A 26,479-nucleotide genomic window follows, 5' to 3' on the forward strand; every position below is an offset into this window, starting at 1 on the left:
GACTAACAGTTGGCATCTCTTCTCCTGTTGGCTTCTGATAAGTCGTCTTTGATAACCGGCTGTTTTTACTTGCACTTTGCCATGGCTACAACTCGAGGGTATCAGAACTGTCAAAAATAAAAGTAAAGAGAAGAGGCACAGAGCTTATGAAAGTTAGAGAAGACCTAAGGCCTGGTATCAGCTGATGAATTTCTCAGCTGGCAGGTAGTTTTCACTTTACCCCATTTGCTGTCACAGTGTACAGTACCTGAAATAATAAGGGAATCTTTCCACCAATAATGGACAATGGGGGCTGTTTGCTTTGTGAGAATCTGCCAAGGCAACATGCCATGTGGCTTTATCTTTGAAAGTGAGCGTGAAACAAGCTTGCCTGGCTGCAGATAAGCGACTTAGAAGGAATCCTATTCAGATGTACCTGTCACTAATTTATCTGGAGGTTTTGTGATTCATACATACTGCTCTGTGTGTGATGAAGCATTAAATTGGTTTCCTCTGGGAGCAGGTCACATTCAGGGGTCGTTAGACCTGTGCTATGGGATGGTGCATGCTTGATTCATATAACCTCTCACTACTGAATTTTTATCTGTTAGAAGGCAGGTAGTGTGAACATATGTTAGATGATCTCTTGCAAAATTTCAACATCAAAGAGATTGACAAAAATGTATCTATTAATATGCAAGTGTTTGTAACAAAAAATTAATCAACCTTTCTGCTGTTAGCACAGTCATTTATTCTGATAATTGAGTACAGGTATGTTTCCCTATAATAGCCTTACTCTTGATGAGTGTATTTCTGTGGCTCCTTTATTTATTGAAACACAGGGATGTGTACTTAACTGCATTACTGTATAGTTAAAAAAAAAATGCACAGTTGATTTGAAACAGGTCTCATGAAAGAAAAACTTTAGGAAACAAAGAGTTTTCCCATTTAAAATATTGTTTTCTACTGTGGCAATTCTACCTTATTACTCTATATATTTTGAAAGAAAATGGCATACCTCGGAAAATGAGACAGTGTTTCAAGAACAAAACCAAAAAACCCCATTCTTCATTTTATTATTTCCATGATGGGGTACATAAAACTAAAACCTAATATCTTCCCTTGGGTTTTTAACTGTGCTCCATTTTGTGTAAAATTAAGTCAATAAAGAAGTAGTTAAATGAAAGCAAACTGTGAAATCTTTCTAAAGTATTTTTAGCATGCATGACAACAGTCTTAACAGTGGGTAAATTGGCAATATAAACCGATAGGTTTTATTTTTTTAATTTAAAATTGTTTCTTCTGTATCACAATTCAAAAAAAAAAAAAAAAAGAACAAAAAACTTGATCATTTCATGAAGTAGCAAAATGAAAGCTCTTACAACTGAATGAACAGGATGACTTTATGCTACCTTTTTATGGTGTAAGTTTTTTGATTTTGTCCAGTTGTAAACATGTGGAACATTTAATAATAAAACTGGAATTTTCTTATTAATGAGTTAAAGCTTAATTAGGCTATTACTGTAGGAACCAATAGGTCATTTATGCATAATTCATAATATTCAAATAAAATATTCGTCAAACTTCACAGTCCTCAAATTCAGCTGTGATCTTAAAATCTTGTAAGGCCTCCTAATCAACAGGAGTGTTAAATAAATATATTTAAGAATATTATTTTAAGATTTCAAAATAGTCTACTAAGCATTTTGTGGGGGGGAAAGAAAGAAAAGTAGTTCATGAAACTAAGGAAAAAAATGCTATTATACTATAAACAAAGTACACATGATTATGCATGTTTGTGCTCCCTTCTCCCCGTTCTATTTTTTTTGTCTATAGACAATAAAACAATGTGTAAACTTTCAATTTCCCATATGTTTATTAAAATCTATTATATGCCTCTCTATGAGATATTTTCTTAATTTCTTTTAAGAAAAATCTTTTAAAATACAGACAAAATTCACATTATTTTGAGAGTAATTAAAATGAACCATTTTGTTAGAGACATTTAAAGGATCTAACAAGCATTTTGCTGCTTAGATTATAATGGTAATTTTAGACATTTTTCTGTATCTATCATCAGTTTTTCCTCTGTCCTGTTTTTGTAATTAATTTTTTAGTGATATATTTCAGGTGTACAGAATTATAATTTAACATCTCTATACACAACAGAGAAATCACCACCAGAAGTCTAATTATAATCCTACTCCACTCAGTTGAGCCTGGTTTGCTTATTTTGCCTACTCTCAAATTCCTTCCCCTTAGATAATTACTAATCTTATCTCTGTATCTATGTGTTTATTTATTTTTTTTAGATTTGACTTATAAGTGAAATCACAAGATGCCTACTCTCAAATTCCTTCCCCTTAGATAATTACTAATCTTATCTCTGTATCTATGTGTTTATTTATTTTTTTTAGATTTGACTTATAAGTGAAATCACAAGATATTTGTATTTTTTTGTCTGAGTTATTTCACTTAGCATTATTCCTTTAAGGTTCATCCATGTTGTGGCAAGTGGAAGGATTTCATTCTTTTTATGGCTGAGTAGTATTCTATCGCATAAATATACCACAGCTTCTTTATCTATTCTTTTATTATCCTTATTCCATAAGGACACTTATGTTGTTTCCACATCTTGACTATTTTAAATAATGGTGCAGTGAGCATAGGAGTATGCATATCTTTTTGAATTAGTATTTCCTTGTTGCCCAGAAGTGGAATAGCTGCATCATATTATAGTTCTATTCTTAATATTTTGAGGAATCTCCATAACTATTTTCCATGACTTTACTATTTGATAGTCCTATCTACAGTGTATGAAGATTCCTGTTTTCTACATACTCTCCAACATTTGTTATTTCTTATCTTCTCAATAATAGCCATACTTTTTGTCTATTCTTTATGTGGTAACTCCCCATATTTCAGACTCTGCTTACACAACTTTAATGTATCTCTTCAAAAAAGTATTTTCTAATAGTCTAATCTAGTGTTAATCTCTTATAGACTTCTTTGATCTCATAATATTTGCCATAATATTTAAGTATTTCCCCTATATTTTATAAATATGAATTATATAGATAATATGCTATATATATTGAGAGCAAAAGAATATTATATACTTGTTTGTATCTCTTCTACAAAACTAAGTATAATTTCAAGTGTCTAGGATAGTGCCTTGATATAATAAACAGTCAATAAAATTTGTTAAGTGAATAAAATCATATCATAAAACAAAATAATTCCATATATAAGAAATATAATGTATATATTATATACATAGTAAAAAAGTTATATAATTACTGGTTTATTTAACAAAATAATTTCAAATTCATATCCTATACAAATAGAGAAGTTGGCAAGCTTGACACAGTACCTTCCACACGACACAACTGAAGCCTACAAAAACCTATTAGATATTAAGTGCCATGGAATCCATAGCTAGTATTATCTTAGAATAATTACAAATTTTTCTGTGGCTATTTTTAAAGTAGTTTAAAGAGAAGCAAAAATATCTATGATTTTTAGAAACATCCATTTATTTTACAAGCACTTATTGAGAATCGTCTATGTGTGAAACTGTGCAGAGGTCTAGGAGATTTATTATTGTAAATGGTTAACTCTCACCTCATGAAATCAATATTTATAGTCAGAAAATTCCATTTATACTTTTAAAAATATAGTAGACGTTGAAAATGTTAATAACATTCAGCAGAATTAGAGTTCGTTTTCAGCTGAGGGAAATAACACCAGCGTATTGCAGAGGTTGATTTGACACTAATCTTTGAAGAAAGCTGAAGGAATTCTTGGCACAGGGAATAGCATAAGTAGAGGCATATAGAAGGTGTTTTGTAAGAATTAGTTGCTCATTTCACCAGGTATATCAACTAAATGTAAGGGATATATTAAGTTGTTTGGTAGATGTTATGGATGGAAGTTATATCTGAAAGTAGATTAGGACAAGATTGTGGAAGATTAAACATTAGTTTAAGAGATAAGGATTTTGTTGGCATATAGTTATGTCCTTGGATCATGTTCAATCTCTTATTATCTTAGAAGCATATAAAAAATAAGAATGTGATTATTTTGAATGATAGTTTACACAGAAAAATTTGGCATTAGGTAATATAAGATCTCCCTTTTGTTTGTGCTATACATTTGTATACATGCATATATTTACATGTATGCCCTAACACACACAGGGGTGTTTGTCTGTCTGCATGTCTGCATAGATAAATGTGCACCACTTAATCTGGCTTTATTTGACAAAATACATTAGAGGAGAAGTCAGTGTCATGTATAGAAATTACTAATGACTTTAACAAATACTCAATAAACTCACAAAGCAAGGAAACATGAAATAAAATAGCAGTAATGAAAGGCTTCCCTGGTTGCTCACCAGTAAAGAATCTGCCTGCAATGCCAGAGATGCAGGTTCAATCCTTGGGTCAGGAAGATCCCCTGGAGAAGGAAATGGCAACATACTCCAGTTTTCTTGCCTGGGAAATCCTGTGGACAGAGGAGTTGGCAGGCTGCGGCCCATGAAGTCACGGAAGAGTCGCAGAAAACTTAGTGACTAAACAACAAACAAATGAAGGGCATATCTTTCAGAGAAACACGGGGGGAAACTCATAAGAATGATAACTTGTAAAATATTGATAAGAAAAGAGAAATCAAATGTTTTACACTCTGATGTTTGTTTGTTTATTTTACTTTTTAGTAGAGTATAGTTGATTTACAATGTTGTATTAGTTTCAGGCATACGGCAAGTGAATCAGTTATACATATACATATAACCATTCTTTTTTAAGATTCTTTTGCCATATAGGCCATAACAGAGTACTAAGTTGAGTTCCCTGTGGTCTACAGTAGGTCCTTATTAGTTATCAGTTTTAGTGTATATATGTCAGTCAATCCCAATCTCCCAATTTATCCCTCCCACCCTTATGCCTCAGTAACTGTAAGTATATTTTCTACATCTGTGATTCTACTTTCTGTTTTATAAATATATTCATTTGTGCAAAAGTCAAAGTGTTCAATTAGACCTTGATGATTAAAAAACCAAGATACCTGTAACTGATTACTTCCCTAAATGTATTCTTTATAGCACATACAATGCAAGATATAAATAGGAATTTTGTGATTATTTTCTTTTTTGTGATTGATAATTTCAAATAAATTTGGCAAATAGTGTACCAAGTGCCTATTTTAGAAATGGAAAAATCACAATAGCCTATTAAAACTATGACAAATTCTTACACTAATAAATTTGTTGGTGTTTCACTCAGTATTTACCAAATTAGTTCAACTAGGTAATCCTTATTTCAAGGCCATGATCTTTCCATGATTCTGTGTTGCCTCAATACAAATTTACAGTATCATTTTCTGAAAGCATTTACAGTAGGAAAGTAAATGCAACCTTTATTTTTTTGTTATTTTTTTAACTATTTAAGAATCTTGGCATATTTCAAGATCACAAAGTTATTCTCCATATTTTCTCCTAAAATTTTTTTACTGCTAGCTTTATGTTTAGTCCTATGAACCAGCTAAATAACTTTTGTATTGAGAAAGTAGAGATCAACAATAATTTTTAAATACAAATATCCAGTTAATTCCAACATCATTTCATAAATACTTTTCTTCCCCATTGAGTTGGCTCAGGCCTTGTTCCAAAATTAATTGAAAATATCTGAGATGTTTATTGTTCTATTGATCTTTTTGTGTATTATTAAATTCTTAAAATATGCTATGGACATATTGCAGATTAACAGCAAGTTTTGAAACATTAGTATAACTCTACCAAATGTTTTCATTTTCAAGATTATTATGAGTATTCCAGATTCTTTTCCATTTCATCTTAGAATTAGTTAATATTCTCTTGATATTCTGACTGAAATTGTATTAAAGCTAACAAATCAGAAAATCTGACATCTTAAAAATATTGAGTGTTCTCATTTATAAAGATAGCATGCTGCTAAGTCGCTTCAGTCATGTCCGACTCTGTGCGACCCCAGAGATGACAGCCTACCAGGCTCCCCCGTCTCTGGGATTCTCCAGGCAAGAACACTGGAGTGGGTTGCCATTTCCTTCTCCAGTGCATGAAAGAGAAAAGGGAAAGTGAAGTCGCTCAGTCATGTCTGACTCTTAGCGACCCCATGGACTGCAGCCTACCAGGCTCCTCCGCCCATGGGATTTTCCAGGCAAGAGTACTGGAGTGGAGTGCCATTGCCTTCTCCAAAAGATAGCATAGCTCTCCCTTTATTTAGGTCTTATTTTATTTCTCTCTGAAGCAGTTCCTACTTTTCATAAGAGAGATCCTACACATATTTGTTAGATTTATTTCTACTTAATATATGTTGATACTATCATTAATGGAAACATTTTAAAAAGTTTATTTCTCATTGCTAGTATATAGAAATATATGCAATCATTTTTTATACCAATCTGTATCCTGTGAGCTTGCTAAATTTACTTATTACTCCAAGTAATTACTTTAAGTAGATTCTGGAGGCTTCTCTGTAAACACAGGCATATTATCTGATATTAAGTTTTTCATGCCAACTTTTGTATTTTTATTTCTTTGTCCAATTTAGCTAGGACTTCCATTACAACATTAAGCAGAAATTATGAAAACAAATTCTTCAGTAATATTCTAAATGGTAGAAGAGAAACACTAAAATATGATTTTAGTTTTCACATATATTCTTTTTTTTTAAGGGTTATTACAGTAATATAATCTATAAATTTTATTCAAATTTTACTATCATTTTACTGGACAGTTTCCTTGATACCAAATGAAAGCCTCCATTTATACTCTGCATTCAGCTATCAATATTCCTTTAGTCTCTTTATTTGAAACAAGTCCTCAGTCCTCTATGTTTAAGGAGATAACATTTTTGAAAAGTATGTGCCAGTATCTTGTAGAATATCTCTTTCTGGGTTTGAATGTTTGCTCATGATTAGAATCAGGCTATGAACTTAGGACAAGTATAGAGTAAATACGTTTCTCAGGGAATGTTAACCAAGGAACACATGATATCAGTTTGTCTGATTACTGGTGGTGGTAACTTTGACTGCTTGATGGATTGAGAGTTCTACTCTCTTTCTTGTTGTTTGGTCATCAAGTCGGGTCCAACTCTTTGCAACCCCGTGGACTGCAGCATGCCAGGCTTTCCTGTCTTTCACTATCTTCTGGAGTTTACTCAAACTCATGTTCATTGAGTCCATGATGCCATCCAACCATCTCTTCCTCTGTCACCCCCTTTTTATGCTGCCCTCTGTCTTTCCCAGCAGCACATATATTTTTTATGAGATGGAGAGAGTTCTGCTATCTTTCTAGGATTTTAAAAGGCTTTATCATGAATGAGTGCTGCATTTGAAATATTTATTTCTGCACTTTTTTGGACAATCTTATTATTTGTCTTCTCTATATTATATATATGGCAAGTTGCACTGATTAATTTCTGAATGCTAAACCAGTCTTGCATTCCTGGAATATATTCCAATTGATTATCATGCTTCATATCCTTCAGCCTCTTTCATATATATGACTGGATATGATTTGCTAATATTGTCTTTAAAAATTTTGTGTTTATGTTTACAAGAAATACTGGATTATTAATTTCTTTCAAGTCTTTATATCTTTTGGTGTCAAAATATAAAATAAGCTTTGAAAGGGTTTCTTTTCCTCTATTTTATAAGTTTCTGTCCTATTTCTTCTTCAAGTAATTGATACAATTCATTGGGGTAGCTACTTAAAGAGCTCTTTTAATAGCTCTTTAAACAGCTTCGAATTTTCTTTATGGAAAAGTTTTGAAATGTAATTTCCTCAGTGTGTTTGTGTGTTCAGTGGCTCAGTAGTGTCTGATTCTTTGCAACCCCAAGGGCTGTAGCCCAACAGGCTCCTCTGTCAATGGGATTCTCCAGGCAAGAATACTGGAGTGGGTTGCCATTTCCTACTCCAAATTTCCTCAATAGATAAAGGGATATTCAGTTTATTACTTTACATCAGTTATGGCAATTTATGTCTTTCAGAAAATTTTCCTATTTTTTTTTAAATTATTGCATCTATTTATATAAAATTATTCATAAAATACTATTTTGAAATGTTATAAAATTTTATTGTTGGTTAATCTGTAGTATTGCTTGCCTCATTCTTAATATTGTTATTTTGAATTTACCCTTCTTTGTTTTCCACAAATATGGGTAATGATATAATACTTTTATTAACCTTTTCAAATATCTTTAACTTTGTTGATTTTTAAATACTTTTTATTTTCAAATTCATTGATACTAATTTTCCTTTCTTTTAATCTTTTTGAATTTTAAATAGGTTTTGTTTTCCATCTTTTAAATATAGGAGATTAGATTATTTCTGTACTTCACCAATTTAAACTTACCATATTTTCTCCATGTGCTGCTTAAACTGTTACATGACTTTTGGCATGGTCTGCTTTCATTAGTGTACAGTTTGAAATGACATCCAAATTCTTTGTTTTCTTCTTTGAACCGTGGATTATTTGCAAGTTTAATCTTTAAATTCTAATTATTTGGAGATTTTTTTTTTTTTGGTTCCTAATTAATAGCTTTGTGGTAAAATAGTATACTGTACACTTTTTAATTATTTGAAGTTTATTGGGAGTTGTTTTATAGTCCACTATATGGTGAATGCTCTATGTACTAAAAAGAATATATATCTCACAGTTTGGGAAATAGTGCTTTAATATCAATTAGTTAATATAAGCTGATAATTTTATAGGTTGATTTTTTTTATGTTGCTTTCAATTATCAAAACAGTGTTAAAATCTCCTTGCAAAAGTATAGATTCTTTCTTCAATTCTTTCCATTTTTGTCTCATGTATTTCAAAATTTTGCTATTAAGTACATATATAATTGAGTTTGTTTTGTCTTCTAAATGAATTGACCCCTTTTATCACTATGAAGTATTTCTTTGGTGTCTGAGAATCCTCTGTCTTGATGTTTACTTTGTCTATAACTTTTTATCTCATTAAGTACAGGTAGGAAATTAAAAAGAAAAAACAAAAAACTTAAAGTGGTCCATTTTCAAGAGTCACTGGCTTTGAGTGGAAAAATTACTTCCAGCCAAACTTGCCTCACAGCTTACTGATGTAGTAACAGTAAGGGTTCCAAAACTGGAAAGTTCTGGCAAACAAAGGGTGGGTAGGATGCCTAGGATTTTCACAGGGGCTCGTTCTATTGGTGAATTCAAAACATAAGCATGGGAGTAGGTACTCAGGAAAGGAGGAAACAAGATGTCAAGGAGGAACCAGCCCATAAAGAGGGAGCAAATAAACCTAGGTGACATCGGGAAGATCATTCATTCCATAGTACTGAGCCAGTGAGGGACTGGGGATGGACTTGAGTGCTAGGGTAGAAATTGCTTATTGAAGGACTCAGTGTGCCTGCCCATCAAACACCAGATCCTGGAAGGCAGTTATTAAAGCCTTGCTTCGCACTTCACTTCAACTTCAAGTCCATTCTCTGGGTTTCAGCTGGTGGGCTTTATTTCCCACAATGAATACTAAATAATCAAAGCACTAACTGAAAAAATTCTTATAGTAATTATAGTATTATAATAATTACTAATTATAAATTAAAATATTTATTTAAAATTTTTCCAATTTGATTCAGTAATTTTTTAATACTCACCCACAGTAATTGAATTAAAAACACCACCCAGACATTATTTTATGCAGAAAGGCATTTGAAAGATTGCAAGATAAAAATTAAGTCAGGGTATGCATATCATATTTAAATGAGAGACTTTAAAGCATGAGTAAATAATTGAAAGCCGTATTTTGAAATCTGCAACTAATAGGGACATTATTGGTCAATGTTTCACTTTACACAATGAAAAATTAATTCTGTGAGAAGCCAAAATCTAGTTTCAAACACAAATATCATTAAGGTCTATAGTATTAGTGTTCTTTGTTCTACAAACTATTTGTATACGGTCCTTGTGGAGACATCAAAACTGAAAGAAAGAAATAAAGGTTTAAAATATTTACTGATAATAAGAAAATGGAAAATATCAATGTAATACTACCCTTAACCAAGTTCCTAAATCTTCAAATCCATCATCTTTTCAGTTATAAAAATGATCATAATTCCTAAAGGAAACATCTCTATCTTCATGTTTCCTTCTGGCTTGGGGAAAAAAAAAAAAAGACTGATTTCAATTTGGGTGTCATTGACTCAGAGCAAAATATTCTCAAGAGTAATAGAGTAAGTGCTTAATAGTATAATGGAAAAGTGAGAAGAGAATAGCCAGAATAAATACCATTCATGTTAAACACCAAAATATTGTTCTAGGAGAATAGACATACTTGTGTGATTATATACATAGAAGGAAAAAGAGCTATTTAGGCTATGTCCTTGTTCTTCAATATTCACTCCCAATGTGATTATTCTTACCTTTTGTACCTTAGACCATGACTCCCATGCCCTTTAATTTAAAAAGTATATGTCAAAATCTTCATTATATTAATTATTTTAATAGGGTATGGAAGGGTTACTTAATCACACACACACAAAGACATGTAAGGGAAAAATTTTGGCAGAAAACAATTAGATTGAAATGCCAAGTTAAGCACTGCATTAGGATTGTGACAATTAGCTCAGTTCTGTTCAGTCTCTCAGTCGTGTCCGACTCCGCGGCCCCATGGACTGAAGCACACCAGCCTTCCCTGTCCATCACCAACTCCCAGAGGTTACTCAAACTTATGTCCATCAAGTCGGTGATGCCATCCAACCACCTCATTCTCTGCCGTTGCTTTCTCCTCTTGCCATCAATCTTTCCCAGCATCAGGGTCTTTTCAAATGAGTCAGTTCTTCACATAGGTGGCCAAAGTACTGGAATTTCAGCTTCAACATAAGTCCTTTCAATGAATATTCAGGACTGATTTCTTTAGGATGGACTGGTTGGATCTCCTTGCTGTCCAAAGGAATCTCAAGAGTCTTCTCCAACACCACAGTCCAAAAGCATCAATTCTTCGGCGCTCAACTTTCTTTATAGTCCAACTCTCACATCCATACATGACTACTGGAAAAACCATAGCCTTGACTAGACAGACCTTTGTTGGCAAAGTAATGTATCTCCTTTTTAATATGCTGTCTAGGTTGGCCATAACTTTTCTTCCAACGAGCAAGCATCTTTTAATTTCATGGCTGCAGTCACCATCTGCAGTGATTTTGGAGTCCAAAAAAATAAAGTCTGCCACTGTTTCCCCATCTATTTGCCATGAAGTGATGGGACCAGATGCCATGATCTTCGTTTTCTGAATGTTGAGTTTTAAGCCAACTTTTTCATTCTCCTCTTTCACTTTCATCAAGAGGCACTTCAATAACTCTTCACTTTCTGCCATAAGGGTGGTGTCATCTGCGTATCTGAGGTTATCGATATTTCTTCTGGCAATCTTGATTCTAGTTTGTGCTTCATCCAGCCCAGCATTTCTCATGATGTACTCTGCATACAAGTTCAGTAAGCAGGGTGACAATAAACAGCCTTGTTGTACTGCTTTCCCTATTTGGAATCAGTCTGTTGTTCCATGTCCAATTCTGACTGTTGCTTCCTGACCTGCATACAGATTTCTCAAGAGGCAGGTCAGGTGGTCTGGTATTCCCATCTTTTGAAGAATTTTCCACAGTTTGTTGTGATCCACACAATCAAAGGCTTCGGCATAGTCAATAAAGCAGAAATAGATGTTTTTCAGGAACTCTCGTGCTTTTTCAGTGACCCAATAGATGGCAATTTGATCTCTGGTTCCTCTGCCTTTTCTAAATCCAGCTTGAACATCTGGAACTTCACAGTTCAGGCACTGGTGAAGCCTGGCTTGGAAAATTTTGAGCATTACTTTACTAGCATGTGGGAAGAGTGCAATTGTGCAGTAGTTTGAGCATTCTTTGGCATTGCCTTTCTTTGGGATTGGAATGAAAACTGACCTTTTCCAGTCCTATGGCCACTGCTGAGTTTTCCAAATTTGCTAGCATATTGGGTGCAGCATTTTCACATCATCATCTTTTAGGATTTGAAAGAGCTCAACTGGAATTCCATCACCTCCACTAGCTTTGTTCGTAGTGATGCTTTCTAAGGCCCACTTGACTTTGCCTTCCAGGATGTCTGGCTCTAGGTCAGTGATCACACCGTCATGATTATCTGGGTCGTGAAGATCTTTTTTGTAAAGTTCTTCTGTGTATTCTTGCCACCTCTTCTTAATGTCTTCTGCTTCTGTTAGGCCCATACAATTTCTGTCCTGTATTAAGCCAATCTTTGCATGAAATGTTCCCTTGGTATCTCTAATTTTCTTGAAGAGATCTCTAGTCTTTCCCATTCTGTTGTTTTCCTCTATTTCTTTGCATTGATCACTGAGGAAGGCTTTCTTATCTCTCCTTGCTATTCTTTTCAACTCTGCATTCAAATGGGTATACCTTTCCTTTTCTCTGTTGCCTTTCACTTCTCCTCTTTTCTCTGATATGTTTAATGCAGTTTTACATGCATTAGTGTTGTATTTAGCTGCAGCTGCCCCTCTCCATTCTTCATCATGTTTCATTACTTTGTTCTTGCATTTTTTTTTTTTTTAATGACTTGACTTCGATGTCATCTCTTCTGGGCTTTCCCTGAGCTACCAAGCTAGAGTCAGACCTCCTTCTGGTTGTATGCATAACACCTTGAGATTTTCCCCATTATAACACATTTCAGAGTAAAAATAAGGCTCAGTGGTATGTCTGTAATTTTTAAAACATTGTATACTCACTAAAGAGTATAGTACCTGATACACAGAAAACGATTGCTAGAAAATGGTTATGTTTTATACATCTTAAGTTTCACTGTAGAAATTTGACTCATTTCATTTTGCTTCTGTGCTGGTAATGACTAGTATCTTATAAACCCTTAATGCTTATAAACCCTAAATGCTTAAAAAGGAAATTTTAGATAAAGGTGGTAGACTGGACACTTACCTCTGCTTTTTTTCCATCCTCAAACTCTAATGAAATGACAATAAAATATATATTTTGTTTTCATTTCAAGACACAGACTTTTAGGTCAGGGAGATTGGGAGTTGAGAACAATGCAACAATACTTTGCAAGCTGGGAAATCTCTGGGTTAGAGGTAAATAACAAACACATCAGAAAAATAAACTGAAGCCAACAATGGGGAAAGGCAAGAACTAATGTAATTGACTTCATCCTGCAGAATTCCCCAAAGCCTTAGTTATTTGAAGCACAAGATATCTCTGACTGTTAGGATAAATGATGGGGTAGGAGAGAAGAAAAATTAGAAGTTATTAACACTGAGGAACTGTTAGTTCTCTGAACTGTGTTTTGAAAATAGCACCCAGTTATTTGTGGCAATGTCTTCATGTCTTTCTAATTAAGTCAGAATTTTAGTTTATTTCGAAATCCTATTTTATTAATCATCTCAATTTCCTCCAGTTTTTGTTTTCATATTTTTTAAAGTTTGATTTTTTAAATCATAGTTCTGTTATACTAGCCATCATGTCCTTGGTTTGGATTAATAACTCAGTGCCTGAAACACAAAAGGCTTTATCCAGTACCAGGTGTACTTTGCTCTGAGAGAGAATATATGGCAACTGGCATTAAACGGAGATGAGACTAGGGTGAATCAAATGAAGCTTTGAGTGTTGAAGGTACGGGTACAGCAATCAACTCAGTAATCCAAACAAAGTACATTTTAATAAAATATTTTTAAATTAATGCTTAAATCTCAAGTTAACAAAATAATTTTAAAAATAAAGACAATATAGGTATTATTGATTTTTTTTTCTTTTGTTTCAGCTCTAGTATGGTTCAGCACAGGATTGCAATAAAATGTCAGAAGGTAAATGAGAATAGTTCCCAGGAAGAAAAGCAAAGAGACAAAAAAGTGAGAACTAGAAGAAAAAATTAAGCAAATGAGTGTATTCATCTAGGAGTTCCAATATCTGAATTATTGACTTTCAAAAAAAGAGAAAAAGGATGGGGAAAAGTATTAATAAAATAACTCAGTACAGTTTTCAAAAGTTGAAAAACAATTTCCCACATTACAAGAGTCCATTAAGTACTCATTACAGTGGATGATAATAAAAGTGAGTCCAGTCATGGTAAACTTTTAGGAGTATGAAAGTTTGTGCATACTTTTAGGGATGAGGCAGGGCAGTAAAGTTATCAGATTGAAAACACCAAAACCCAGAAGGGATTAGAATTTTTGAATAGCACTTATTTTCTACCAAATTCAGATGTTTCCACAAGCCACAATTTTTTTAAGGCAAAGATATAAACATATATCTACAGAAATCTATCTACAGGTGATAAATGTTTGTGATGGAAAGAACAGAATAGTTAATGAATAAGAGCTAGGGAAGGCCAGGCTGTGCAAGTATCAAGATGTTGAATGAAGCCAAAGGTTAATTTGGTTAAACCCAGACAGTAGAGGGGACTCAACTTTCTGGTGCAGGTCCCCCAGCCTGGGAAGCCCAGTGTGGGGGTTCTGAGCCTTTGCTCCTCAGGGAAGGCCTCCAGGATTGTGATATCTTTCCCACCTGTGGGTCACAGCACTGGGAGTGTGAGTCCTGTCCAGACTGTCTTTGCCCCTCCTGTCAATCTCAGTGTGGCTTTTAAAAAATCTTTAGTTGTGGAATATTTTTTCTGCTAGTCTTCAGGTCATTCTCAGAGATAGTTTCTCCAATTGAAGTTGTCATTTTGGTATTGATTTCAGGTAGGAGCAGGGCTTAGGCTCCCAACCAGAGATTAAGGCTGGGTCATGGTGGTGAAAGAACCAAATCCTAGCTGCCCTGGCCCTTCATCTTTGCAAAAAAGAATTTCCACAAAGACAGAAAGTAGTGAAGCAAGTAAAGTATTTGTAAAGAGGAAAAGGAGTATGATACATGGGGATAAGCGCATGGAGAGACTCAGAGAGAAAATCCCTGAGTTGCGCCCTCGTGGGTGTTTAAATAATTATGTCGAAAATTTTTTTTCTGATTTTCCTTTGGCCAATCATTTTGATTTGCCTGGTTCACAGTTCATTTGGTATATCTCAGGATCCTTCCATGTTTGTGCATGCATCTCTTAGCCAAAATGAATTCTACTGCAAAGGCCTCTGGGTAGAGCATCACTTGACATTGATCCCCCATTGGCGTGCAAGGAGACTTTTCTGCACATGCATGATTGGGGAGGTCTCCTGATTTGAGGAATGAGAGATATGTGATCTGGGCAGGGCTCTGCTGCTGCTGCTAAGTCGCTTCAGTCGTGTCCGACTCTGTGCGACCCCATAGATGGCAGCTCAACAGGCTCCCCCGTGCCTGGGATTCTCCAGGCAGGAATACTGGAGTGCGTTGCCATTTCCTTCTCCAATGCATGAAAGTGAAAAGTGAAAGTGAAGTCACTCAGTCGTGTCCGACTCTTAGGGACCCTGTGGACTTCAGCCTACCAGGTTCCTCCATCCATGGGATTTTCCAGGCAAGAGTACTGGAGTGGGGTGCCATTGCCTTCTCCAGGGCAGGGCCCAACCTCCCTTAATTTTCTGCTATTCTCATCTTGGAATTTCAGTCAATAGAGAATGAATCTCCAATTGCTTTACCCTCATAGGGAAAGGGGTGACATCTGCCTCCTTACTCAATATGTCCATGGGAGAAGGCAAGTCCAGATCTTCCTACTCCCTCAAGTTGTTCTACCCTGCTACTTAGTCTAGAATTCTGTCTGCAAAGTGTCGGTCAAATGTAAGCATAGATTAAATAATTTGTTAAACATTCAAGGTCTCAAAACATTAATTTTCATGCATCATTTCTCAGAAAACTACTAAAGGATGTCGTCCACAAAAACAGTAGTGGATATCAAGAAAGAAATACAGAGAGAGAGAGAGAAATGAGAGGTTTAAATAGGAGGAAATGGACATTCCCAGGATAATAGTGTAGGGGAAACAAGGAGAACGGCTGTGTGTCAGACACAGAACAGGCCAAGTGTGAGCACAGTGGAGATCTCTGTGAAAAATTTCTCCAAAAAGAGAAAATTGATAGAATACCTGCTATGTCAGATCATTTTGAGGGAAGATTTAGACAGCTGGGGTAGAGATTCAGATGAATAAGCAATAATAACAACAAAAATAGCAGCTATAAGAAGTCCAAGCAAACTTACTGCCAGGAAAAATTAAAAAGGTAGGTTACATACGATAAGAAATATTATGTAACTGTGATGTGAATAGTATCTACATGGTCAAAACATGGGGTTTTTTAAACCTACATTAAAATAAAATTAAATTAGGAGGAAAAAGTAGAAAGGTTGTCCATGGTTATTAGGGTAGGGAGAGGAGAAAGTGCTAAATTCTTTACTGTCCTGGTGAGTTGTTGATAGAAGGTACCTAAAATGGAAAACAAAGCAAGAAGTAGCATCAACAGGGCGGTTACAAAAGTTGAAAGTGTTTTCAGGCTTCAGGGGGCTGATGAGGAGGAGGGGTCACTGGTAATTCTATTAGTAAAACAAAAAGTAGAAACTAATTTAATGCCAATCCTTAAACAAATATTCTGATGACTGCCATAAAATTCACCTGTTGGACTAGTTATTAATACGTTATTTTGGTATGCTTTACAGAGTCATGCATAAACATGAATACACACCCAAATGCATAAACACTTACACTTACAATTGAGCCTGATTAAAATGTTTTCTGGGCTTCCCTGTTGGCTCACCCATAAAGAATCCGCCTACGATGCAGGAGACTCAGGTTTAATCCATGGATGGGGAAGATCCCTTGGAGGAGGGTATAGTAATACACTCCAGTATTCTTGCCTGGAGAATCGCATGGATAGGGGAGCTTGGTGGGCTACAGTCCATGGGATTGCAAAGAACCAGACATGATTGAAGCTACTGAGCATGCACGCAAAATATTTTCTAAGTATTCTTTCAGTTCAGTTCAATTCAGTCGCTCAGTCCTGTCGGACTCTTTGCGACCCCATGGATCGCAGCACCCTAGGCTTCCCTGTCCATCACCAACTCCCGGAGTTTACTCAAACTCATGTCCATCAAGTCGGTGTTGCCATCCAACCGTCTCATCCTCTGTCATCCCCTTATCCTCCAGCCTTCAATCTTTCCCAGCATCAGGGCCTTTTCCAATGAGTCAGTTCTTCACATCAGGTGGCCAAAGTATTGGAGTTTCAGCTTCAACATCAGTCCTTCCAATGAATATTCAGGACTGATTTCCTTTAAGATGGACTGGTTGGATCTCCTTGCTGTCCAAGGGACTCTCAAGAGTCTTCTCCAACACCACAGTTCAAAAGCATCAATTCTTCAGCGCTCAGCTTTCTTTATAGTCCAACTCTCACATCCATACATGACTAGTGAAAAAAAACATAGCTTTAACTAGATGGACCTTTGTTAGCAAAATAATGTCTCTGCTTGTTAATATGCTGTCTAGGTTGGTCATAACTTTCCTTCAAAGGAGTAAGTGTCTTTTAATTTCATGGCTGCAATCACCATCTGCAGTGATTTTGGAGCCTCCCAAAATAAAATCAGCCACTGTTTCCCCATCTATTTGCCATGAAGTGATGGGACCAGATGCCATGATCTTCATTTTCTGAATGTTAAGTTTTAAGCCAACATTTTCACTCTCCTCTTTCACTTTCATCAAGAGGCTTTTTAGTTCCTCTTTGCTTTCTGCCATAAGGGTGGTGTCATCTGCATATCTGAGGTTATTGATATTTCTCCCGGCAATCTTGATTCCAGCTTATGCTTCATCCAGTCCAGCATTTTGCATGATGTACTCCGCATATAAGTTAAATAAGCAGGGCGTTAGCAATTACTATTAACTAAATTAAAGATAATTGGATCTATAGTATCAAAAAATACATGTCTGTATTTGTCTTCCTACTACAAATAAACGTGTTTGATATTGATCCAATGGCTTCAAATTGTTATTCATACTTGTGTGAGGCATCAGTGAAGCAGACAACATTTATATCAAAATAATTGATCTGCTTCTAAACATCTACTTAGGTCAGAAAAATTGACATTTATCCTATAAAACATATTAGAATAGCTGAAAAAAACTTAAAAACTCTCATCTGGAACTGAACTTGTCATTTTAGTACTTCGGAGCTGAATAAAAATCATTAGGAAGTTGTTCTTTGGGGAAAATAAACAATTGTCATTAGATTCATAAGACTTCCATCCAAGTGGCTCTAATAAGCCACATCTCCTGAGGATGATACAAGCCAAGTAAACATCTAGACATAAATTTGGTGCAGAGAGCAAATGTTACTGGAAAAGAGACATTGACTGTTTTCCTAATTTGTTTTGCACAAACAGGAAAAAAAAAAAACTCATTTGTTTATGGACTTGTTCCCAAAGTATTTATTTTCTTACCACTTTACATCCTAATAGAACATTTGAATTTCTATGTGGTACAGTTACTATGTTGCTCATACAATTTTCCCTTTAAAATTCACACTTAATATATTAAGTGGCATATTTGAAACATGCTCTAATTACTCCTGGATTCAGATCACATGTGTAGCAATAAAATCTACTGATGAAAGTTAAAGCAAAAATGAAATAAACATCAAAATCTAACAAAAAACATAATGTATGTAAAATAAATTTTAATCAATAGGTATCTAAAATGCACAAAAGGATGAAAAAGATGTAATATAATAGACATGTATCAGAAACCATTTCTTGATGATACCAGACACACTTATGTTTCCTAATACAATATAATGTGTTTTCTTAATATGCAGTTTAATACACAGGAGCATCAACCACTATTTTGCTTCCCATGAATACAAAAATTTGAGAGACAGCTAAAATAAAGTAGAAATATATAAGCAACCTTAGAAGAAAAATCTTTATTTTGTTGCTACTAGTGAAGATTTAATTTACTAGTTAAGAAAAGATCAATGAGTTTGTGACAATACACCTACTTTTCATTACTGTATTCAATTGAAAAGAAGTTCTGCTTCTAGTGATAAATCAACTAAAGAATAAAATTCATTGAAGTGTATTTTTATTCCTAATTTTCTTTTGATTAGTAGAAGCTTATAAAGAAAGTTTAACATTGTCTGCATTCAAAGACAGTATTTTGTCTTCTACTAATTTCTACATTTTATAAACTTGAATGATGAATAAAACCTGATTGATTCATTTAGACTAACGGGTAAGATTTAGTAGTTTACTGTAGCCTTTAATTTTAAATATAATGTTGGTACGAAAGGGATTATGGAAATCATCAGTAGTTTTATTGGGATATTTTTCAGTCAAAAGGAAAAAAAATGCATATTTACTTTGAATGATTTTAATGAGTAGTATAGAAAAAAACATTTTGTGACTTTTGTTTCTTTTTACTCTTATAGTTATCTTTTAATTCCTATAAAATTCCTGTGAATGATGACTTGAACTACAACACCTATAGGACAATATTATATTTTTCTTAAAGTATAAAAGCTGAATTATCATTGTTTTACATAATTTTTTCTTTGCCTACTGTATATTAAAACTGCTTTAATTGTTTTATGACTCTTAAAAAAAGCTACTGGTTCTTTTCATATTTCTACTTCTTTAAGCTTATTTTAGGAAATAGATGAAATAAAACTGTAACAAATTAACCACTAACAGATTAATAAAATCAAGTAAAACTTCAAAATACAGATTGTGATTATTTACTCTCAATTCCTGGTGGTTCAGATGGTAAAGAATCTGCCTACAATGCAGGAGAGCCAGGTTTGATCCCTGGTTTTGAAAGATTCCCTGGAGAAGGAGATGGTTACCCACTCCAGTATTCTTGCATGGAGAATTTCATGGACAGAGAAAGATTGGCAGGCTACAGTCAATGAGTTCTCAAAGAATTGGACACAATTGAGTGACTAAACTTTCGCTACTTTCACATGTAACTTTAGAGTAAGAGGCAAGTTAACTTATGGGCTATGTACATTTAATGTAATAATACTTTATCATTCCCTGATACAAAATAATATAAATATGACAAAAAGATATATTTCCTTATTTTATACAATTCTTCAGCCACCATACCTAGGAACAAAATTTTTAGACACAAAGAAACATTTGGTATTTTAAAATATGTTTCATATACTTTATTTTTTTTCACATGTAATTTTATTTTATTTTTAAACTTTACAATATTGTATTAGTTTTGCCAAATATCAAAATGAATCCGCCACAGGTATACCTGTGTTCCCCATCCTGAACCCTCCTCCCTCCTCCCTCCCCATACCCTCCCTCTGGGTCATCCCAGTGCACCAGCCCCAAGCATCCAGTATCGTGCATCGAACCATGACTGGTGACTCGTTTCATACATGATATTATACATGTTTCAATGCCATTCTCCCATATCTTCCCACCCTCTCCCTCTCCCACAGAGTCCATAAGACTGATCTATACATCAGTGTCTCTTTTGCTGTCTCGTACACAGGGTTATTGTTACCATCTTTCTAAATTCCATATATATGCGTTAGTATACTGTATTGTTTTTCTTTCTGGCTTACTTCACTCTGTATAATAGGTTCCAGTTTCATATACTTTAAATCAGAAGTGTAGTCTTTCTTCAAATGTATTCACAATGATGATATTCATAAATAATATCTATAATTAGTCAACTTTTCAAATCTTTTATACTCTGAAACTGTGATTGTCTTTGAATGGATTCCTTTATTTTCTTTATATAATTCTTTTGTACAATTTAATTTTGTGATTTGCTAATGATAACATCAAAACCAGATTTCATCTTAATTCAATAAAATATTATGGGCATAAGCAAGTAAGTTAAATATTTTAAGCCATCCTTTAATACTATCATTAATTTTTATTAAATTCTATTTTTTAATTTGAGGATACTTGCTTTAGAATATTGTGTTGGTCTCTGCCATACATCAACATGAAGCAGCCATGGGTATACATTTGTTCCTTCCCTCTTGAATCTCTTTGTCACCTCCCACCCCATTCCACCCCTTAAGTTATCACTGTCACAGAGCATCTGATTTGAGCTCCCTGCATCATACAGCAAATTTCCACTGGCTATCTATATTACATATGGTAATGTATATGTTCCTGTGCAACTCTCTCAATTCTTCCCACCCTCTCCTTCCCCTATTCTGTCCAAAGGAATAAATTAACTAAAACAAAATATTTATTATGAAAATCAGTATTTCTTTACCTGATAAGTTATATCATCGACAGTACTAGAAAATCATGACTACGTGATTAATATGTATATAAAGATAAGTATATTTATTATTTATCTAATCAGGTATAAAAATTAACACATAAGCATATATAATTATTAAGATTTGATAACAAGATACTTTATTAAGCAATTTTTATATATCTTATCTCAGTGGCATAAATATTATATTAATAATATAATTTTTCATATAGTTGCTGAAGTTATTATTCCCATATACAGATTCAGTCAGTTCAGTTCAGTCGCTCAATCGTGTCTGACTCTTTGTGACCCCATGAATCGCAGCACGCCAGGCCTCCCTGTCCATCACCATCTCCCGGAGTTCACTCAAACTCATGTCCATCAAGTCAGTGATGCCGTCCAACCATCTCATCCTCTGTCGTCCCCAATCCCTCCCAGTATCAGAGTCTTTTCCAATGAGTCAACTCTTCGCATGAGGTGGCCAAAGTACTGGAGTTTCAGCTTTAGCATCATTCCTTCCAAAGAACATCCAGGGCTGATCTCCTTTACAGATTACTAGCTATCTAATGTATGTGTTGTTCAGTCACCAAGTTGTGTCAATTTCCCTTCAGTTTCAATGTGCATGAGCTAGTTAACAGTACCTGATAAAAAAAAAGTCCTTCCATCCAGGTTGGAGACAGTCCCTTACATTATGTATTTTTCCAGTCCTGGTGGCAGGTCATGAGGCATCTGATCTTCATCCAAAGATAGATTACTGAGATAAGCTTTAGAAACAAACTTAGGGTGGTCTTTAAGAATTCAATTAAATTTTACATTAATATCACATAACAACAAAGAACTATCCAAGAAATGAGTCTTACTAGACACAGACCTCCATTAACAAACTGGGATTTAACATTTATTGAAACATCTTTTTCTCCCTAAAATTACCCTCATTTCTATCAAATATAACCAAATTAAGGCTAGTTTGTTTGCAAAATAGGTCTTCTGTCACTAATTTTGGCCTGATGATTTATATAACCATAATTAATCATAGAGTTTTTATTTTGCTGAACATTTATAGAGTCTCAGACTGAGCTTTTAAAATAAAACAGGGCTGGGAAACTTACTCCAAAGGCTCATCACAGATTTCACCTGACAAATCTAGGTGAATTCTTCCCTTTTAAAGGTCTCAAAAATTTTCCTTGAGATTTTTGTATCTGTTAGTGAGATAATGTTCCTAATTCATTTGATAAACTTACTGGAAACCTAAGAGTTTCCAATTTCTGGAGGAGTCAGAGAGAAAATATAATAGTTTTGTTTATAACATATAATTTTACCAAATTATTGTCATAATTAGTTTGAGAGGAAGATTTTTCCCTACTCCTGGAAAACACAAAATTCAAACCTGTAATTTTTCAGACAGAAACCATAAAAGTTACAAGCATATCCACTGGTTCATTCAGTTCTTTTGTTAACTTCTGTGAAGTAATCAGGTTTTCTATTACAACACCAGGACATATCAGAATGTTAAGAATTCCATATAATTTCTGCTGCTGCTGCCGCTGTCACTTCAGTCATGTCTGACTCTGTGTGACCCCATAGACGGCAGCCCACCAGGCTCCCCCATCCCTGGGATTCTCCAGGCAAGAACACTGGAGTGGGTTGCCATTTCCTTCTCCAGTGCATGAAAGTGAAAAGTGAAAGTGAAGTCGCTCAGTCGTGTCTGACCCTCAGCAACCCCATGGACTGCAGCCTTCCAGGCTCCTCTGTCCATGGGATTTTCCGGGCAAGAGTACTGGAGTGGGGTGCCATTGCCTTCTCCTATATAATTTCTAGAATAATTATATTAGTAATATTTACCATGCATTATAACATGAGAGGATTTATTACTCATTTGATAATATTTTTCATGTAATTTAACCAACCAAATAAGAACAATTAGTTTAATGTCTGTCTTTGGGATGTTTCAGGGGCCCTCTGAAGCACCCCAAATTTAGCGAGAATCAAAGGAACTTCAAAATAATTCAATTTAGGAAGTTTTGTCAAAAATATCAATTAAAAGAGTTTATAAGATTTGGTCAGATTTAGTCAATGTTGATGTATATATCATTTAGCTTGTTGATATGTCACAATGGGCTTATATATGGAGGCTCAGGGTCTAGTGAAAGTCTACTCCACCATCTTGGACCTAGTTGGCTCTAACCAGTTTTCCTAGGGCTGTGTCATTCCTAACAAAATCCACTTATATAACTAATTGCAATCCAATTTTAGAAAATCCTGATCATGTATAACTCTTTTTAGTATTTTATCATACCTTTATTTTTTTTTTTTTTTACTGAAAATACACTTTCTACTTTCCTTTAGCAACCAAGAACTAACTTTTATATTAACATTTTATAGATTGGTGAGCATAAATACCAGTGATAATTTCTAAAACACTTGCTTTCTTAGAACATTTTAGGATGGCACCAAGCATTCATTTATAGTCCCAAATCTCTTTAGTTTCTCTGTAAAAGGAAATAAGTATTTAGTAGTAAATGTTTCAAAATTTTATTTTATTTGGAAATGATGTAACTATTCAATAGACTTCCAACACTTAGTTTAGCACAACCAAAACAAATTCAAGTTACCCCAGTCTGGAGAGACTATTTTAGACAGATATTCCTAAAGCATAATTATCCCTAATAGAGTTTATCTAAAAGCTCATATCTCATTTACACTTTTTTTAGAAGTTTCTACACTTAAGGTAATTTCCTTGTTGACAAACTTGTAACAGATATGATAATATTTAACTTATATTACACCTAGGTACAATGAAAATATTCTACTTAATGTTAATTACTCTTGGACATGTCTATATTAGGTCAACAAATAAACATTAATATCAGATATTTAATATTGAATATTTCTCTGTTCACATGAATCTGAAATTTATCATTTAATTTAGAATTATTTGATTTGTTAGTGCTTACTTTTCTTTAAGCCAATTAAATAGAGCTAATTTACAAATTAATCTCAAAAATATTATCCAAAGACAAAGACATACTGAGACATATTTAGACATACACAACACAAGATCCAGCTTTATTTTCTAAGCTTGGTCATGAATTAGATATTACAATATAAAATTTACTAGTTTATAAAAACAGCTGGAATAAATAAAAATTGTAAAGGCTTTTCCCCATTTTTCCCTCAGTCTCAGGAATTAGAGATGGTCTAGTTAAGTATCCCTTAGAGTTGTGGTCTCAAGGCACAGGGAAAAAAAATCAAGTTCTAAAAAAATGGCTGCAGGTCTAAACCAAATAGTGGCCAAACAAAGCAAAGTGGCCATCAAAATCACAACACACACAGAGTTTAAATACACATATATGCCTGGCAGTCCTCATCAGACACTCCCTTAAATACAAGAATACAGTCTCTCAGAAAACCTCCTATAGAGACACAGAGCTTCAGATCCAATACTAAAAGACCAAATGAAAATATCCCAGGTCTTCAAAGATTTCAAAGGGAGGAAAGGAAGCCAGGTTGAAAGAAGAAGGGGGAGGAGGCAGGGTAGGGGAGCAAAAGGGGTGGCCTTACAGACGTCTCCTGCCACCTGCAGATACCCAGGCATTACGGGACTTTACCCTAGGCCTCCAGGGAGGACTAGAACTCGGCCCTACCAGAAATCACACCAGAACAGAACCAGAATTCGAGTTCTTTTCCAAGAGGAGGTGATCAGTCTCTAATCCTTAGCTCAGGCTTAGGCCCTTTGTCCAGATTCCAGCGTCTAGGAACCAGGGGACTAGAAAAAAGGGGAAGGATAGGAAGGGTTAAGGAGAGGAAAGACAGAGGGAAGCGGAGAGAGGTCAATAAAGAATCTTGTTCCTTACCCGGTCAGGGCACTCTGGCCAGTTGTCCACGTCAGGATGAGACCAGGGACAAAAGGGTCCCAGTTGCGGCTGCTGGGTCTGATTCCTGAGTACCCCAAGTGGTCAGGATGTCAGTCGCAGTGAAGAAGAGTCCCCGCCAGAGTCACCATTTGTTGCAGGAAGGGTAACTCCTTCCAGGGCCCCAAACGGCTCTTGTCTAACACTTGGAAATGAATTGTCTGAGGAGATACATGTGCTGACAAAGCAAGAGGTTTTATTGGGAAAGGGCACCCAAGTGGAGAGCAGTAGGGTAAGGGAACCCAGGAGAACAGCTCTGCCACATGGCAGAGTTTTATGGGTTTTATGGTGATGGGATTAGTTTCAGGGTTTCTTTAGCCAATCATTCTGACTCAGAGTCCTTCCTGGTGGTGCTCCCCTTGTTCAGCCAAGATGGATGCCAGAGAGAAGGATTCTGGGAGATGGTCAGACATGTGGTATCTCCTTTGGACCTTTCCTGAACTCTTCCAGTTGGTGGTGGCTTATTTGTTCAGTGTTCCTTACCAAGACCTCCTGTCTAAAACAACTCATGTACACGGTTACTATGGTGCCTGGCCAGGGTGGGCGGTTTCAATCAGTGTGTTTCCCCTAATAGGAGGAACAAAGGGAATGGATGTGAAGAAGTAGGGCATATATTGAGAACTCTGTCAGACATTGTTTACTTACATAGTTTTATTTTATAAGAACATTCTGTAAACTACCATCTTTCCTTGCTTGCTATCACTATCTACTTATCTATCTCTCTAAGTGAGTTTTCTGGGGAAAAAAACACATAAAATTTTTGAAGATTTGATAGATGATGAAATGGGGAGAGTTAAGTTTCCATCAGTTTTATTATTTTCTAAATTTTTACCTTAAATTTTTATTAATATAAACAATTTTAATATTGTATCCATTTTATGTAGGGTTTCATTGAGACCTTTTAAAATCCCACAAATTATTAACTGTTTCCTGTCAATAAATATGCATATGACTAAGTGTTATTATATAGTTAACATGCAAGATAACCTCCATGAGAATATTTCTGTGGGCTTTATTTTTTCAAATCACTCTAAAATTATACTATGCATGGTACCTCATGTGTTGTTGAATTTTACAATAGCATTTAGGAAACAAAGCCAATAAAAATGAGCAATGTTTCTGAAGAATTTATAATCTTTTAAATAATTACTTGAAAAATGAATAAAATCTGGAATTAACACCCCTCCTCCTTCTATGTACACAGAAACTGAAGCCAGCAATACTGTAAATTCGATGTACTTACAAACTCATTCTAAAGTACCTTATCTCACACTACTGCAATTTTAAAGTCTTAAAAATGGATGCACTATGACCCCTATTTGAGCACATTCCTGTGCTACCAAAAATGAGGGGAGGTAATGTCTGGAGACGGAGAAGGCGATAGCATCCCACTCCAGTACTCTTGCCTGGAAAATCCCAGGGATGGAG

The 26,479-nt window shown here is 34.8% G+C and overlaps 1 long non-coding RNA gene across 1 annotated transcript; it reads right to left on the reverse strand.

Annotated features, from left to right (window-relative positions):
• On the reverse strand, nt 1–25,297 carry LOC129655645 (uncharacterized). Its single transcript, XR_008716069.1, has 3 exons — nt 24,995–25,297; nt 4,376–4,552; nt 1–107 (listed from the first exon to the last, which is right to left on the reverse strand). It is a non-coding gene; the product is annotated as an uncharacterized LOC129655645 (long non-coding RNA).
• Nucleotides 25,298–26,479: the final 1,182 nt, after the last annotated feature.

This window comes from Bubalus kerabau, chromosome 1, assembly GCF_029407905.1.
Source record: "Bubalus kerabau isolate K-KA32 ecotype Philippines breed swamp buffalo chromosome 1, PCC_UOA_SB_1v2, whole genome shotgun sequence".
Taxonomy (NCBI): domain Eukaryota; kingdom Metazoa; phylum Chordata; class Mammalia; order Artiodactyla; family Bovidae; genus Bubalus; species Bubalus kerabau.